This window comes from Tenrec ecaudatus, chromosome 17 (genome assembly GCF_050624435.1).
Source record: "Tenrec ecaudatus isolate mTenEca1 chromosome 17, mTenEca1.hap1, whole genome shotgun sequence".
Taxonomy (NCBI): domain Eukaryota; kingdom Metazoa; phylum Chordata; class Mammalia; order Afrosoricida; family Tenrecidae; genus Tenrec; species Tenrec ecaudatus.
The window spans coordinates 72,395,930-72,415,455 of record NC_134546.1 but is presented as its reverse complement, the minus strand read 5'-3'; the positions used below and the strand labels follow the sequence as shown (position 1 = coordinate 72,415,455).

The 19,526-nt window shown below is 42.5% G+C and overlaps 1 pseudogene; it reads right to left on the bottom strand.

Moving 5' to 3' along the window:
- Positions 1-18,592: 18,592 nt before the first annotated feature.
- Positions 18,593-19,308, bottom strand: LOC142430707 (peroxisomal coenzyme A diphosphatase NUDT7 pseudogene; annotated as a pseudogene).
- Positions 19,309-19,526: the final 218 nt, after the last annotated feature.

Below are 19,526 nucleotides of genomic sequence, written 5' to 3'. Positions count from 1 at the left end.
CAGCAGAATTTTACCAAACATTCAGGGAAGAGCTGACACCGATCCTCCACAAAGTATTCCATAACATAGAAAAGAACGGTAAGCTCCCAAACTCATTTTACGAAGCCAGCATTACTTTGATGCCCAAACAGGGAAAAGACCCCACAGGTGTAGAGAATTATAGACCAATATCTCTAATGAACATAGATGCAAAAATCCTAAACAAAATATTGGCCAATAGAATACAAAGGAACATCAAACATATCATTCACCACGACCAAGTAGGATTCATCCCAGCGATGCAGGGATGGTTTAACATCCGAAAATCCATCCATATCATACACCACATCGAGAAGAAAAAGGATAAAACCATATGATAATATCCATAGATGCAGAAAAAGCATTTGACAACATCCAGCACCCATTTCTAATCAAAACACTCATGAAGATAGGATTGGAAGGTAAGTTCCTCAAGCTCATACAAGCTATCTATGAAAGACCAACAGCCAACATCATAGTCAATGGAGAAAAGACAAGAACAATACCACTGAAAAAGGGTACAAGACAAGGATGCCCCCTGTCCCCTCTTCTATTCAATATCGTTTTGGAGGTTCTGGCTAACAACATAAGACAGCGGAAGGACATCAAAGGGATCCAGTTGGGAGAGGAGGAGGTGAAACTATCGTTATTTGCAGATGACATGATCCCATACATTGAAGACCCCCAAAACTCCACAGTTGGAATACTTACAGCAATAGAGGAATACGGAAGAGTAGCAGGATACAAGATCAATAAACAGAAGTCGGTAGGGTTTCTATACACATCAGACAGGGCCATGGAAGAGGCGATTAAGAGGGAAGTACCCTTCACAGTAGCCAAGAACAAACTGAAATACCTAGGAATATATTTAACAAAAAATACTAAAGACCTTTATAAGCATAATTATAAAACCCTATTACAGGAAACCAAAAGTGACCTTCACAAATGGATGACCCTCCCCTGCTCATGGTTAGGTAGACTGGACATAGTAAAGATGAGAGTTCTTTTTAAAGCACTCTACAAGTTCAATTCTATACCAATCCAATTACCATCAACCTTCTTCAAAGAATTGGAAAAACTGACCACCAACTTCATATGGAGAGGGAAGAAACAAAGAATTAGCAGAGAACTCCTCAAGAAGAAGGACACAATTGGAGGACTCGCCCTACCTGATTTTAATGCCTACTACACAGCTACAGTGGTCAAAACAGCATGGTACTGGCACAATGATAGACACTCAGACCAGTGGAAAAGAATAGAAAGCCCAGGAGTAAAATCATCAGCATATAGACAACTGATCTTCGACAGGGGTCCCAAAAATGTCAAGTGGGAAGCAGATGCCCTCTTTAATAAGTGGTGCTGGAAACAATAGATATCCACATGTAGAAAGTTGAAACAAGACGTCTACCTCACCCCATGCACAAGAATACACTCAAGGTGGATCACAGATCTAGAAGTCAAACCCCAAACCATCAGGACCATTAAGGAGGGAATCGGGATTAATCTCAGAGCACTGGCCCAGGGAGCACATAGGCTCACTGCAACAGGGAAGGGGACACACACAGGTGATCTGGAAATTGACAAATGGGATCTAATAAGAATAAAACACCTGTGCACCTCGAAAGACATTGCCAAGAGGGTGACAAGGCAACCCACAGACTGGGAGAAGATTTTTAGTAATGACACGTCAGACAAAGGGCTCATTACTAAAATCTACAACACCATCATGACCTGCAAAAAGAGAAAAACAGTTAACCCCCTAAGGAAGTGGGCAAAAGAAATGAGAAGAACTTTCACTAGAGAGGAGATCAATATGGCCAATAAATATATGAGAAAGTGCTCAAAGTCGCTTGCCATAAGAGAAATGCAAATCAAAACAACCATGAGATACCACCTAACACCCCTGAGGCTAGCCCAGATCAGTAAATCAGAGAGCAACAAGTGTTGGAGGGGCTGTGGTGAAGTAGGAACCCTCCTCCACTGCTGGTGGTCGTGCAGATTTATTTGTACAGACACTGTGGAAAGCAATCTGGCGATACCTAAAGAAAATGGAAATTGATCTACCTTACGATCCAGCCATCCCTCTACTTGGCATATACCCGGTTGAAGCAGCAAATAAAACACGACCAGTGATATGCGCTCCAATGTTTATTGCGGCACAATTCACAATAGCAAAGACTTGGAAACAGCCTAAGTTTCCATCGATAGATGAGTGGATTAGCAAACTTTGGCACATACACACAATGGAGTATTATGCAGCACTGAAAAGCACCGATGAGCACATGAAACACCTTATTTCATGGGAAGAGCTGGAAGGAATTATGTTAAGCGAGGTAAGCCAGACCCAAAGGGACAGGTACAACATGAGTCCCCTGAGGTAAGTACAATCAGCATGACAGAAATAGAAGAATAAACATCCATCCCACAATAAACGGGAGGAAGCATAGATAGTTGGAGGGAGGACAGGCCAAACCTAGGGAGGTACATGAGAGCCCAGCATAAAGAATGAGTAGTGGGGTAGAGAGAGGGAGAACCGGGAGGGGGAGAATCTGAATATATGGTATGGGGGGGGGGCGGGTACTAACCCACCCGGGGGAGAGTATCGGTTGTGTCCCCACAGATCTGGAACATGCATACGGACCACAACACGACACACCAATCAAGGAGGGCAACGCAAAGTACAGAGGTCTACACAAAGAGGCTGGACGACAAGCCGGCCCAAACCAGAATTAGGCCGACCCCCACGCTCGAAGGGAATACCACAGAAAACAAAAATAGATCGTCTGGAGTGGGAAAGGAACTGACCCACCACACCACATCCAGAAGGAAGCTGAAACAAAAGAAGGAGAAAGGACGTAGTGGAGTACACCTGGGTCCACCAAGCCCAAAGTCGATAGACCAGCTAGAAGGGCCCGTCATACAGAGAGGACCATTCAGCTGACCACACTACGAGATACGACATCCTGCACCAACACATGGCCCTACATGGTACAGCACCTGAGACACAATGGGGAATGGGCGACTGAGCTGACCCCACCACACTGAGGCAAACACTGGGGACGTGCAATGGAGCAGCGGAGGAAGCAGAGCAGAGAGAGCCCGAGGGAGTATAAAGGATGGTCTACAGGCCAACGAAAGGACCTTGAACTACTAGCAATTTTTCTTTTTTAATATTTGCTATCTTTTTGCTTAGTCTTTTTAAATTTGTTTTGTTTTTTACCTTGTAAATTTTGTATGTTAGTGGCTTTTCTGCTTATCAGCGTGTCGATGTTGCTTCTGTCAAAGCCATGTTCTTATGGGCCACTTGGGTACAGTCAAAGTCATATCCATTTGTATGCACATATTACTATGTCAGCAGGTCCACCTAGACAAGATAGGCTGGACAAATAATGAGAGAAGAAAACAACAGGACCAACGGTCCTGGAGGGACATGAGAGCGTGGGAGGTAGGGGAAGGGAGGAGGTGTCGCCCAACACAGAAACAAGGGAACAGCGAATGGTTCTAAACCAGAGGAGGGAGGGGAGGGGAGGACTGGAAGGGAGTGACCAAGAGCAAGGTAACTGAGAGGAACTACTGAATCCAGAATGAAGGCCAAACATGGTAATGGGTCGTGAGGAAAGCGAAAGGAAATAGAGGAAAGGAGTAGGAGGCAAAGTGCATACAGAGAAGCCTAAATACAGACATGTACATATGTAAATATATTTATGTTTATGGGGGCAATAGATTTATATGCATATATTTATAGGTTCAGTAGTAGGGTAGCAGATGGACATTGGGCCTCCTCATGCATAATCCCCCAACACAATAGCACCTCGCCCTGCTAAGCAGCCATTGCAGGATACCCATCTTCCCGACATGATCACTGAAGACAGCCGTGTGTGTAAGCAAATGTGGTGAAGAAAGCTGATGGTGCCCGGCTATCAAAAAAAGATATAGCGTCTGGGGTCTTAAAGGCTTGAAGGCAAATAAGCGGCCATCTAGCTCAGAAGCAACAAAGCCCACAGAGAAGAAGCAAACGGCCTAAGTGAACACAAGGTGTTGAATGGACCATGTAGCTGATACAACGGAACAAAAACAATCATTGTGTGATCACCTTCCTCACATAATGGCTGAAGACGAAAGTGTGCATAAGCAAGTGTGGTGAAGAAGGCGGATGGTGCCCGGCTACTGAGAGATATAGCATCTGGGGACTTAAAGGCTTGAAAGCAAACAGGCGGCCATCTAGCCCAGAAGCAACCGAGCCCACACGGAAGCAACACACCAACATAGGTGACCATGAAGGACAGAGGAGACCAGGTCTCCAGCATCAAAGGTGGGGTGGTGGTGAGAATCACATCACCGTGAAAGAGGGGGAGTGCATGATGGGGACCCAATGCCCACCTGTAGAGAGCTGACCACCCCTTCCAGAGGGGTAGTGAGGAGGAGATGGGCCACACAGTGTTCAGTGTAACAACAATGAAACTCAAAACCTTCCTCTAGTTCCTGAACGCTTCCTCCCCTCCCAATCATCATGACCCCAATCCTACCTTGCCTTGCGGACCTGGTTGTACCAGAGGATGTACAGCGGTGCAGTGGGGATCTGGAGACACAGGGAATCTAGGACAGACGAACCCTTCAACACCAGCGGTGGGAGAGGCGACACCAGGAGGGAAGGGCATGTAGAAAGGGAGAACCGATCTCGGAGATCTATGTGTAACCTCCTCTCTGGGAGATTGTCAAGGGGGAGGCGGGTGAGGGGAGATGCCGGGGAGTGTAAGATAAGATATAATAATTATTTATAAACTATCAAGGGACCAGGGGTGGGATCGGGGAGGGAGGGGGATGGGGGAAAAAAAGGGAAACCGAGCTGATTCCAGGAACCCAAGTGGAAGGTGAATTATGAGAGTGACAAGTGCAATGAATGTATAAGGGTGCTTTGCTCATTTGATGTATGCACAGATTGTGATAAGAGCCTTATGAGCCCCAATAAAAAGATTTTTAAAAAAAGAAAGAAAATGATTAGGGCAAAGAATGTACGGATGTGCTTTATACAATTGATGTATGTATATGTATATGTATGGATTGTGATAAGAGTTGTATGAGCCCCTAATAAAATGTAAATAAATAAATAAATAAATAAATTTTTAAAAAAAGAAGCCATAAGTGAAGGTTTCAGAGTCAGCGTGTTAGCACAGGCTGAATATCGTTGAGCTCAACCCCAGGGGCTTCCGGAGGCAAACGGCTATGTTCCTCCCTGAGCCTGTCTTACATACCTACTAGCAGAGAGTACCTGGCGTGTAATAGATCCCCATGCCCAGGTTCCAGGTACTCTTACCTTGCAGGAAACACAAAACATCCAAGCAAGGATGATCAACACAGCACAGCCTGATCTGAAATCTAAATCCGCCCGAATTTCAGCACTTTCAATTACCTGCGTCCTGGCTCACCTGGATCCTTCACAGGAGCTGGAAATAAAGGAGGGAATGTGAGAGACTGATTTAAGGGCAATCACCTGTAATTACTCTAGCATCATTATTAAATCAATGAAATTTATAATCCAGGAGCCTTTCTTATTGGAATATCCATCCTTTGGTGAGTCCAGAAAGTCGGGGGTTCTCAACCTTCCTAAGGCCACAATTTTTTATACAGTTCCTCGTGTTGTAGTGATACCCAAACATAAAATTATTTTCATTGCTATTTCTTAACTGTCATTTCACAACTGTTATGAATCAGGTGAACCCTATGAAAGGGTCGTTCGACTCCTAAAGGGTTTGTGACCCAGAGGTTGAGAACCACAGGTCAAGATACAGGTGGAATAAACCCGGAGTGGTTTGGGTGAACTGCTGTGCGAGGTGTTCTTAGGAAACACGTGGAAGCTCTAGGAACACCTTGCACACACAGACACACATGCACCCATGCGAACACATGAAACTATTATCAAACAAGAATGTCAAATGTACGCAGAGAGAATTCAAAAGCCAAGTGAAGTAAGAGACCATGAATGATATTTAATATAAAATAAGGACTCACCCAAAACCCAGAGCTTAGCATCATGATCTGTGTGTTTGTTGCCTTATAAAATGTAATATTTGATGACACCTTTTTTCTCTTAATCTCATTTATCAAACAAGGTTTGTTCATCAGTAAATGAACTCTTGTCAACCTTTATTGTGCATTGTTCAACCAGAACCACCCCTTACATTTTATAAATTCTATCTCTCTCTTTCTCTCTCTCACATCTCTTTCTTTCTCTTTTCTGTGTGGACTGCTTACCTTTTTCTACGTTTGTAATTTATGAATGCCAAGAGTACACTACACCACCATTACAGGGCATAATTGTCAATGGAAACAAATCAATTAATTATAAAGATTTTTAAGCTCAATTATATCTTTTTAGTTATATGTATCTTATTTGGAGGTATTAGAATGAATGGGATTAACAATGAATGGTAAAAACTTTTATCACCATTATTTGGAAAACTGCCTGGGAACACAGAAGAGAATATAAGGTTAACATCAGATTGATATATAATGTCACGTAGCTGGAGAGTACATTGCCAGAGAACCATACCGGTGATACATGGTGTGGAGTGAGCCTGGTCTGACCCTCACCTCCCTCCACAGTGGGGTGAACCAATAAGGGAACAGAACAGGTCTGCAACGGGAGCCAAGACGAGCCTTAAAGCCCCTGAGGAGCTGCAAAAATAGACTTCAGGCTAGGAGGAGCAGTTTCCAGAAACCCCCAGGACTCGTGGGAAGATAATCATAAAGGTCAGCAGACAGACCTGGGATTATGTATGCTTTCATGTTTGGGGTTTTATTTTTGCCTCGTTTTCCCTACCTTTTTAATTCAATCTTTTATTTTTGTTTTGTCTAGGTTTTTGTTGTTTTGTCTACCCATATAGGCATTCGAAGCAACTGGAACAATGGTTCTGGAGGGCCTTTGGGGAGAAGGAAGTGGAGAGAGGTAGTGATGATCAAACAATTCCATAGATAGGGGAACAACTATGGAATTATATGAACGACGAGGAGGACTTAGACATCCTGGGGTGCTAGAGCAATAGCAATTTAGTTAAGAGGCATTACTAAGAGGCACAAAAGTAGAGAGTGTGATGGTAGGAGTGAGGGAATGTAAAATGAAATGCAGAAAAGATCTAGGAAGCAAAGCTATGGATAGAGGTATAAACATATGGGTATATATACATAAATATATTAATTCACAAAATAGAGGTATTGGATTATATACATATATTTGTATGGCCATACATTGAGGAAGTGGATGGACTTTGGATTTCTACTATAAAACAACACTTTCTTCTAACAACTTGTCATTTTACTGCATTTTTATTTAAACTCAAGTTAATTGGGTACAAACATAACAATGGTTGAGAGAGAACACTTAGTAACACATTCTATGAGACCAGTAATATTCTGATACCAGTTTCAAATAATGCTACTTCCAAAAAACTGTAGACCAATATTGATAATGGAGCTACATGAATAATTTAATTTTTAAATATTAGAAACTGAGTCAGACAACATTTGTTCAATACTTTCCTGATTCCCTTCTTCCCCATCAGCTAAATCCTGTCCTTGATCTTACTTACATGATGGGTTAGCCTAGCAGGGGGTGAGTTCAGTTCCGGACATGAAAGTGACCAAAGGCCATTTCCTTGAGGGTCTCTTTTGTGAGTCTGAGTTTGGGTCCCCATTTTTCTCCCACTCTCTCCAGGACTTTCTAATGGGATTCCTTTTAGGGCACTTGGTAACGGTGGCTGGGCACATATCTTTCTGCTGATCAATCACTAACTTTAGGTGAGCAACCCAATGGGAATTAGCTTGTATAACCGAGGGAAACTTTTGGATTCTGGTTGCATGCTATAGTGGGTGGGGTGGATTTACAATGAATGAACAAACCCCCAATTGAGAATAGGGTATTAGTTGGGTTGCTAACTTTAAGAATAGCACTTTGGAACCACCTATAACACCACAGGAGAACGAATGAGCATTCTACTCCAGCAAAGATTTTCATTCTTGGAAACTCACCAGGGAAGTTCTCCCCTGTCCTATAGTATCTATCTGAGTCTGCATTGACTCGGTGGCAATAAGGTTTTTATGGCGGGGGTAGGGGAAAGGGAAATTAAAGATTTATCCATGGAAACAGAAAACTCACATAAAAGCAGGTGTGGTAGCTATATAGTTTCATTTCAACTTGTTAAATAAGTCTAGGGTGGAGGCTAGCCTGTTAATCAGGTCACAACCTGATGATGCCTCCTGGGGGCATGACCTTCTCATATAGAGTCTGCAAACTTCTACTCTTTCCCTGGAGCTGGGCTACCCTCTCTTTCTGCTTCCCCTTCCTGCTATTGAGTCACTTGGAGAGCTGGAAGAGCCACATGGAAACCCACACCAGCCCTAAATGCTTTTACCATAATTTGATACACAACATTTTTCACTCACAGGCCTATTGTCTTCCTGCATTCCTCATCATTGCATGTGCTGTGTGAATCTGAAGAGGAAATTATGGGCCAGTATCAGACATAGCGCTAATTTCGGACTTATATGGTTGATCTGGATTGTGGTGTAACATGTTCTTGTTACCTATTAGTCATTGCTGTAAATCTCTTTCTTACACATATTTGAATGACCTTGGATTTGTTTCTCTAGTCAACCCAGTCTAACACAACAGGTATTTCCAGAGAAGTCGCCCTTTAGTTGGAAAATCTAGACTGCTTCCCAAGATCTATTGATAAGATTGCTCCATCAGAACTTGGAACATAAATCAGTTTTATTCAGAAAATATTGGCTGATAAGTGACGTTTATGGATTCCTGATAAAGTCAGGTGACAGTTTTCTGTTCATTCTGGGGAACTATCTGACCATATTGGGAAATGTAACAAAGTGTTACAATTCTCCTATCTCCATTTTCAGCCAGCAACTTTGGAATATGACTTGAACTTTCATAAAGAAATTCCCACGTATACCAGGCATGAAAGAAGCACAATCCTTTTGGAGTCAAGTTAGTCTGGAAATACTTCACTTTGATCCTTCCCATAAACACTTGTTCTGAGAGTCCTGGCAGCCAAGAGTTCCTTGCAGGAAACAAATTTAAATTTAAGATAACTCAACTTGGAAAAGCCTTCCCCACGGTCCATAGACTTGACCTCTTGGACCGATTGAATCACAAGGGATTTTAAATTAAATTAGCGGAGTGCATGAATCACAATAAGCATCATAGAAGAACATAACTCTCATGTTTGACTGTCCCCATAGCTTCATGACGAAATCAAACAAGGAGATAGTACAAATTCCAACTCTATGGACAGGCAAGTTTAACAACCATTCTCTATTCTACGTTCTTCCATACCCTTTTCAGTGCTCCTGCTTAATTTTTATTTTTAAATTTTGTTAAACTGACATATAACTTACCTAGATGTGCATGCTAGGTACTTCTCTTTTCCTGAAAATCAGTCACACACTACAGTGCTTTAGGTCGCAGTATAATTCGTTACCACAAGGTTTAGCAAGGGCCTTAGTTATTGGTTCACCGCCATTAACATCTTGCAGGATTGGAGGGTGTTTCCATGTAGTTAGGAGGGTACACATCCCGGGAATCTGATCACAGGCTTACACACCCAACATACATGATTTTATTTCACCCACGTGACCCACGCACTGTGTCTGCTATGAGGGAAAGTACTGCTGCCTTGGCCTTTGTTATCTGAGTCTCAGCCACAGCTGTGGGCACTCTGGTGCGGACCACCTCTCCTTGGCCCCTCCCTCAGCCCCACACCAGGCCAGCCAGGCCCCACCCACCCCATCACCAGGCACCTGTGTTGCTGCCTCAGCAGAAATGGGCGGGGAAGAGCTTCCTTGAGAGGAAGTAAAGGCAGAGATCCTACTCCTCCCTGACCCTGCCAGCTCCTCCCACCCCAGGACACACTCAGAAAGGGCCAGAAGTGGAGGTGTCTTAGCTGAAACTATATCTCAGAGCAAGAAAGCCACTGTCCGTTCTCTGCTCGCGGTGCCAGAGAAGCGCCCACAACCTGATCAGCCCTTTAGTGGCCCTCCCAGGTGGGAGGCACTGGGCTCCGGAACATGTATGTGGGCGGAGGCCATTTTAGTCCAACTGACTAGGGTGCAAGCACCCTTTCTCTCCCCCTAGGAACCCTGCCAGCACTTCTCTTGGTGAGAGGTGGGCCGGTGTCCCTGAGGTCGGTCCTATTTCCCCGCTTTCGGGTTGGTTGGGGTTCATTGTGGGAGTCCCTGTTGGAGAAAAGGGATCCCACCTGGGGTTTTGGGCTTCAGGGTTACCTGATTCTCTCTCTGCGGGTCTCCTAAGCCCCCTCCCTTGTTTCTTTCCACACAGGGACTACTCCTCCCCTAGACTCCTTGCTCCTCCTCAGCTCAAAGGTGAGCCCCGGGGTCTTGTTCAGCTGACCTCCCTCTGGACCCGTCCAGAATCTGTTCTAGGGGCAAGATCACTTGCTGGTCCGTGACAGAAACGTCTTCGTTGGCTTTAAAATATTGATAGTGGCCTTTTTTCTTACTCCATGTTTATATTTTTATCTATATCTTACTGTTTTTTTTCCTTTCCACTAAAATTTGTTTCAGTTTGTTATGGTTTCTGATGTTTTTCTCAGTTTGTGAAACACAGGAGTGGATGACTACAGATAAGAAATGATGGGAGGGTTTGTAGGGCATGTCTAGTTGGGGTGGGTGGGTGGTGTCTGAGTTAGGGAAGGGAGGAGATTTGGGGAGCAAACAATGAAGGAAGGAGGGAACTGAGCACTAGAACTAATGGTGATGACAGGAGTCATTTGAAGGCGATTTAATTATGATGGGAAAAAAAGACAATGTTCAGTTGATTGTTGTTTGAATTATACAATTCTTCTTGAGATGTTTGAATTGTTGAATTGTGGGATATGTGCATTAAGTGCCCCAAAAGGTATTAAAAAAAAGAAGGTCTCCATCATGAAAACTATTGAACTAAATAAACTATGCATGAGTCAAAAACCAAAGCGAAACAAGCAAACCAAAAACTAGGTAGTGCCAACGTGTTTGACTTCTTTCTCTGGGATGAAAACGGAAGTGGCCCTGAAATGGGCCCTTGGGTTTTGAACGTTGTGAGGCTGAAGGACAATTTACTTGGAGCTAGTGTAGTGGGCAATGGCCTTGGTGCCCTCGGCCATGGCGTGCTTGTCCAGCTGTCCCGGTAGTAGCAGGTACACAGCCGTCTGAATGTCCCAGGCGGTAATGGTTGAGCAGTTTGGAATATGGAGTTTAGATGATGTGGGTGATGTACACGAAGGTGTCATTGTTCAACAAGTTAACGATGCCCATGACCCTGGATGCTCGAGTCCGCGTGGACTTACTTGAGCACCTTGTGCACATACACAGAATAGGCCTCCTTCCTCCGCTGACATTTCTTGCTGTGCTTCCACTGAGCCATAGCTGCAGCCTATTGGGGCCCCTCCCTGGGGCAGGAACTTAGCGGGGTCAGCTGGGTTGTTTGACTGGGATGGTACACCTGCCTGGAAAAGTTAACGCAGGTGTCCTAAGGCGAGCTCAGGGAGGACAGAAACTCTTGTGGAGAGGCAGGGAAAAAGCTAGCTTGATCTTGTTTTTCAGTACGAATACAGACCATGAAAGTGGAGCCTCGTGATCCTTCTGACCTTTTGACTTTTAAGCAGGAGGTGTCAGAAAAGTTACCACAGGGATAAGTGGAATGTGGTGCCCAAGAATTCACAACGACTGTCTGATGTCTCCCACTGCCCTCTTCTTTGCTGTCTATCCCCCAGGGAGGAGGCTATGTGTAGATTCTTGTAATCAGTTGCCCCTTTCTACCTCACATTCCCTCCACCCTCCAGGCATTGCCACTCTCACCACTGGTCCTAAAGGAGTCATTTGTCCTGGATTTCCTGTGTTTCCAGTTGCTATCTGTACCAATGTACATCCTTTGGTCTAGCCCGATTTGTAAGGTAGAATTGGCCTATCCAGATTTGTAAGGTAGATCATGATAGTGAGGGGGGAGAAGCATTTAAGAACTAGAGGAAAGTTATGTGTTTCATCATTGCTACCCTGCACCCTGACTGGCTCATCTCCTCCCCACAATCCTTCAGTAAGAGGGTGTCCGGTTGGCTACCGATGGGCTTTGAGCGTCCCCCTGCACTCACCCACATTAACAATGATATGATTTTTGTTTCTTGATGTGTGATACCTGATCCCTTCGACAGCTCGTGGTCACACAGGCTGATATGTTTCTCCCATGTGGGCTTTGTTGCTTCTGAACTAGATGGCCACTTGTCTATCTTCGAGCCTTTAAGGCCCCAGATGCTATATCTTTTGATAGCCGGGCAAGATCAGCTTTCTTCACCACATTTGCTTATGCACATGTTTGTCTTCATTGATCATATCAGGAAGGTGTGAACCCATTGATAGGATTTTTAGTTCTTTGATGACTGATAACTGCTCCCTTTTGCACCTCTTGTTCAGACTAGCTAGTGTACTTCTTCCATGTGGGCTGATATGTCTCAGCTAGAAGGCCACTTGTTTATCTTCAAGCCTTTAGGACCCCAGATGCTATATCTTTTGATAATAAGGTACCATTAGTTTTCTTCCTCAAGGTAATATCTTTCCAGCACTATAAAAAGGTGTTGTTCCCCTGATACATCCAATGCAATGTAGCTGTTGATCTCTTGACTGTTACTATCACCATTCAGGGTGTGTTTTTTTTTGGGGGGGGGTATTCATAAACTAACCTTTTCTGGAAGGAGTTAAAATTACTCAAGCTTAGATTAAGAATGTTGATCAAGGTAGGATTCAGATAATGACTGGGGTCAGGAGGAGGAAGCATTTAGGAATGAGAGGAACGTTGTTTTTTTCATCGTTGCTACATCGAACCCTGACTGGTTCATCTCCTCCCCAAGACCCTTCTGTAAGGGGATGTCCAGTGGCCTACAAAAAGGCTTGCAGGTCTAGCTAGGCCAGGGGATGTACACTGGTAGAGGTGGGAACTGGAAACACAGGTAATCCAGGGTGGATGATCCTCTCATGGCCAATGGTGTGATTGGCAATACTGGGAGGGCACAGAGAGGATGGGTTGGAAAGGGGGAAGCAATTTCAAGTATCTACATGTGACCTCCTGCCTCGGGGACAGACAACAGAAAAGGGGGTGAAGGGAAATGTGGGACAGAGGAAGATATGACAAAATAATAATTTATAAATTATCAATGGTTTATGAGGGAGTGGGGAGTGGTGAGGTAGGGGAAAATGAGGACCTGATGCCAGGGGCTTGGGTGGAGAGCAATTTTTTTGAGAATGATGAGGGCAATGAATGTACAAATGTGCTTTACACAATGGATGGATGTACGGATTGTGATAAGAGTTGTATGAGACCCTAATAAAGTGATTTTTTTAAAAGAAAGAATGTTGATCAAGTAGGTCCAATTTTGTTCTTTAACCAGCCTGCCTCAGAGCTCTGCGATGGAAATGTGGACTTACGACCTAGGGGAATGGTGAGCCCTATATTCCAGATGTTTATGGTGACTGGGCATGACAGAGTCAATAATAAATTGTGCATTTTTCTACTAGCCTGACTTGCATACTAGTTTTATAGGGGCACAAACATACACCCCTGTCAAATAACTGCCACTTCACAACTTCCTGATTAAGAAATTCACTAGGGGTTGAAAAGGGCAATGTCAATGACATCAAACCAGGATATCCAACTAGACACTTCAGGCTAATGTCTCCCTACTTTCTCACAGCTTAGCCTCTTCCCGTCACATACATTTTGTGTTCCTACCCCTCCAGGCTCGTGGTCGAGCAAGTTTCACAAGTGGTGCCAAGATACTAGCTTTCTACCTCTCCTTAGAAGTCCAAAACTATGGGTGAGATGTGGGTGTTAGTCTGGTAATCAGGAAAAGGGATTACTAAAATGAAATGTAAAGGGGAAGAAATTGTTGGTAGAAAGGTACACAGATAGTAGCACCGAAAGCATTGGTCATACCTCATAATTCTGTAAAATTTTAAAGTACATTGTAAATGTTTTTATAGCAATAAAACTAGCATAAGAATATTGTAGCAATGCGTTTATTGACTTGGCTTGAAAACAGATTCTTCCTGAAAATTCAGCTATTTTGATGACAAATTAAAGTGTGCGGGTTCCTCTTCGAAGTCAACCATTCAAAACCTAGGTCAAGACTCAACTTAAGCATTGAACTCCCAAGGCTATACAGTAATCCAAGTCATAATTGCCTTTCAGGAACACCTGGAATCCATTCATCCTCTGATACTAGGAAATACCTGCTTCCATTACAGGAATGTCAATGAAGGGGACCTGACAAAGAGAAGAATGGACTTTATTAGCATAGCGTGGGCCCTGTCTTTACAACAAATACCTCTGTTTGGATACTAATCTTCAGCTCAGGGGCTGAGGGTGGGCTCTCTTAAGGCAAGAAGTTCAGGCCAACACTCTGACATACCTAAGTGATCACTCCTCTTCTGTTTCAGGTTGCAGATTGGCCACACATAACAAAATACAGTCCAGTCTAGGGAGCCAGAAACGTGGGACTGCTGTCTTGCACACTTAAGCATCACAAGGATTTGAACTTCTGAATGGTTGTGAACCAAATCCATTCACCTGACTCCAAATTTCCTAGTGTCTCTGCTTGCTATTTAGAAAGTGCATTGATTTGACTTCCCGAAGCTGTACTACAAAATGGTGAGTACTACGTAAGCCTACGGTATTTTCATTATACAGAGTAAGGTCAGATAAGAATCACTGGAAACCTGAGGTTAGATTATAAGGTAAAAGTGTGATGAGCGGGGGACAAGGGATGGAGCTGTATGAAGCAGTCTATTGCTATCAAATGCATATGTGGTTCCAAGCACTGGATAACTGATCTTCCTTATGTGCCTTGAGGCTTGTTATATAAGGTATCAGCATCCCATTTTGGGCCTTGATTTTTTGGAATGTACAATAAACTTCCTGAGTAGTGTCTAGATATAAAAGTCTACCAGAGGACATGAATTCTTAGCTAATCCAGAGTCATGATTGCTTCTTCACTACAGTTTTCTTTATTCCATCAGGCAGTGAAATATTTTCTTTAGATTTTTAGAGATGGTAGATTTGGCTCTTACACTGTTGAACATATCTTCTCATGGCCTCATCAAAAGAATGAGTCTGAATGAAATGTGTCCATTTGGTCAATAAGTGGGAATTCCTATTCTTTACATTTACTTATGGTGATAGAAAGCCCTGTAAAAACATTCCTCACTGGTAATGCCCCTTTGTACAACAGAATGAAATCCTGCCTAGGCTTGCAGTGTGTTTACCTTGCCTTACATAATTAACACCATTATTGTGCTATTATTAAAAACACAGCCACTGAACGTGGTTCTATTTTTCTTGACCTTTTTCAAAAAACAGACAATTGTGTCTCTTTCTTCAGAGGATCCCATTCATAACATGTCCCATGTATTGAGGATGGTACCTCATCAGCTTTGCTTTTTAATAACATTTGTCCTGTACTTATTCCTAGAGACCAATATCAAAAAATACAAACTCCCTGCCAAATAAGTCATTCCAACACAGAGTAGCTTTAAAGTTGTGGGTAGAGCTTCCCCAGAGGTTTTTGCACTGTAACTTGTATGGGCATAGAAACTTTGTCTTTCTCCAGTGAAATGACTGATACTTTCAAAGGACTGATCCAGCAGTTAGCTCACTGTACTACCATTACTCCATTTTCCATGATAGATTTATTTACTTTTCTTGCTGTCTGTGGCATACTCAATATTCTGCACCAATATAATAAAATTCACATCAATTAATTTACATTTTTTCTGATTCATTGCCCTTTTGAAAACATCATGGATTGAGCCAAGCTCACCTTAGTGTTAAAATGGCACCTTTGCTTTCTGCACTTTAAGTAGGCCCTTGGCAGAAGATTGCCCAATTAAAAAGGTGCTTTGAGTTCTTGATAGCTGGTTCCAAGGATAATGATTATGGATTCAGTAATATATAAACCTTGATTTCAAATCATGCTCAAACTCTGCTGGGGTTGCTGATTAATTCAATTGTGTGTGTTGTTATAATGATGCTCAATGTTATAATCTTTGATCTTCATTAGTTATTTCTTCACATTCTCCTCACTTTCGACCAGAAAGATCCGTTTCTACTTCACAGCTTTTTAAGGTGATGGTCTCCTATCCATATGTTTAATGTTTCAGATGCATTTTTTTTCAAAAATATATTAAATATAGACCGTGCATTTCCTAATTTTAAAATTTGCAGCATCCCATTTTCTGTTTGAATAGCTTCCTTTTTTCCCTACTGTAACAATTACCATAAAGACAAGAAGACAGGGGAATATTGTTATGGTATTCTCTTAATTCAATCTTTTACTGGAACCATTAGATATCACCCATAATATCAGAAGTTCTAATCCCAGAAGTTATTTTCAATCTATTTGAGTGCCAAGCAGTTCTGTTGATGTAGTATTGCAGCTGTATTTTGTATTAGTTTCAGCAGAATTTTGTTTGTGTGTCATAAAATACTGTTTGAAAAATTTCATGTCTATTTACATATCTCCTTTTTGTTGAATGCACAACAATATGGATAACCACCAGTCTATGGACAAATACTTGTTTTCCAAATTTGAGAGCATAGACCATTTCAAGATTTGCATGTGTTTGATTAAACATATTCATTGGTGTTCAGTCAATTACTCAAGACACGTTTATCTGGAATACTTCAGAGCACATTTGAATTATGTATTGACGTCTTTCAGTTGTTAATCATATGCTATTTCATGAAGTGGTTAATGGGAAGCAAAAAAAAATCCCCCAAATTGGCAAACTAATAAGATGCCAGTCTTGCAGTATTTCTTAATTGTTATATTTCAATATTCACTTGTTATATATATATATATATATATTAATAGAGAGAGAGATCATTGTGGAAGGTTTTTCACCTCTTCTCCATAAATATACCCCTACCCATCTCTTACATACCTACATACCACAGAGAGAGATAAGGAGAGAAATAGAAAGAGAGAGATGTTATGGAATATGTTGTTTATAGTGGAGAATGGATGAAATTTTATAAACTCTTAAAGTTAGGTTGTAGCCTGGATTTGAGAAGTCCATGTGGCAGTGATAAGCTTACTATTTTAAAAACATGAGACTTTACACAGTGTGTAGGAAAAAATGGAAATAAAGGTAATGTATGTTTTTCACAAAAATATTGAAGGTTCTTCATATTGATAAGTCTATGGGATGAGATGAAACTTTTGGAGAAGTGAATATATATGGCTAGGGAGTTAGAATAATAGGCAAACCCTATGGTAGACCTTATAAAACCCATAACCATGTATCAAATCACAATATAAAGAAAATTTCTCAGGATTATATGCCTCATTTTTCTGTTCACACATATTTGACTCCTTATTCCTCAAATGAAGGAGATCCTATGGGTTATTTTAGGATTCAATGACTGTTGAGAATATGGCTGTGGATTTTACCCCAGAAGAATGGGCATTGCTGGATGATTCTCATAAGCAACTCTACAGAGATATGATGGTGGAGACCTTCACAAACTTAGCTATAGTTGCTAAGAAAAGCTTCATTATTCCAAATTAATTCCTTATTTGCCAAATATACCCTGTTGTTGCCCTGTCAATGGGCAAAGGGATAGGAGGAATACCTCGTTAAATATGACAATTCAGTTAATTTTCTCTCTGGGACAGTTATATTGTAGGTTTCCCATGATCACAAATTTTTACGTATTACAGTCTACCCAACAAGTATTTCAATTACTACCAGTATTACCCCTTGGTGAACAGGTATCTGTGGAACTTTAAAACTCAGTTCCGGAATATAAACTGACAAACGTGAATCATAATGGAGTGTTATCTAATATAGCGCCAGAAGAAGAGTCTCAATGATTAAAAGATATTCAAAGCCTCATCTTTCTCCTGCTAAGCTGGATTAATATCAAACTGCTGATGTTGCAGTCCGCGGCACAATGTGTACCATCTATGTCACAGAGCCTTACTGTGTTAACTAAACATTTCAGGGAAAAGGTTGTTTTGCAAATAATTCATGCCGGCAAATAATTCAGAGATCTTGATAATCAAAGTGTTTAATCAGTGTCAGGAAAATGTTCACTAGACTTTCTATTCTTTTTTATTCAACAAATCAATTTATTTAGTGCCAATTTATTTCACACACCCTACACTATTTCTGACATGTATAAGACAATATTATGCTGTGAGTGCAATGATGGAACACTCTAAATAAATTTTCTACTTTTGAAAGCACCTTTGTTCTTTTAGCTGATGGAGGGAAAATGGGAAAAGAGACCAGGTTTTGAGCATTTTTATTGCAAGAAAAAGACGCACACCTGTTCAGACCTGGTAAGATTGTTCTCCTGTGGACAAGTTCTCTCTCTCTCTCTCTCTCTCTCTCTCTCTCTCTCTCTCTCTCTCTCTCTCTCTCTCTCTCTCTCTCTCTCTCTCTCTCTCTCTCACACACACACACACACACACACATACATCCTCTTGGATTGTTACTTGGATGTGAGCCCCATACTTCACAACTTGCTTATGATGAGATTTTGGAGTTTCATGAAAGACTCTCCAAAAGACGACAGGAGATGGTCAAGATCATAGTCGACCTTGAAGGTGGGTCTTTCATCTAAAATAATTAAAGCTGCGAACACGGCCTAATGTGCAGTGATTCCCTTGATGTGGTAAGTCATGCCATTGTCAGGGCTGGTGTACTCGAAGAAGTGAGCGAGATGTCGACTTCAGTGAAGGTCACGTTAGCCTGGTGGTAGACACAGTGGTGCAGGAAATAGGCCAGAGGCACCAGGAACACATCCTTCAGTTCACCAGGGTTCGGCTGGTCCTGGAAGTCTTCACCTATGATTCCCACCACTGGGAAGAGCAGCATGTTCTCATTAACAACGGTCCACACCAGGCAGCTGACCGCCTCCACTTGATGAGGACCCAGCCCCATTTCCTCCTCCGCCTCCCGCAGAGCGGTTGCAGTGTTATCCACATCGGCTGGCTCCTGCTTTCCTTCTGGGAATCAAGCTTCTCCAGGGGAACTTCTCAGTTTCTCTGACCGGAGGGTGAGTAGCAGATGGAATTTTCCATCTTTCACCAACAGAGGGATAAGTTTGGAGCATTTGTTCGGCAGCAGGTGAGGATATTTGTTGTCGATGTCAAACTTCCGTAAGCGGGACTTGGCCTCATCTGTCAAGCGGGCTCTGACTGGCTCCGGGGGAGAATAGGCTGGAGACATGAGTCCCCACCAAGTTGGCTTCCTGACTGAAGTCACCCTCCGCTAGACTTTCTTTTTACCTGTATTGGGCACGATGTTTGTAAGACCTATTTTGTTCTCTCAGAGTAGTAAGAGAAATGCCGCGGGAGAGTGCAGAACAGTGATCCAGGCCCCCTGTGTCAAGAAAGTATTGCACACATTCCACTGTTATGGAAGAAACTGCATTTGATACATTTGTT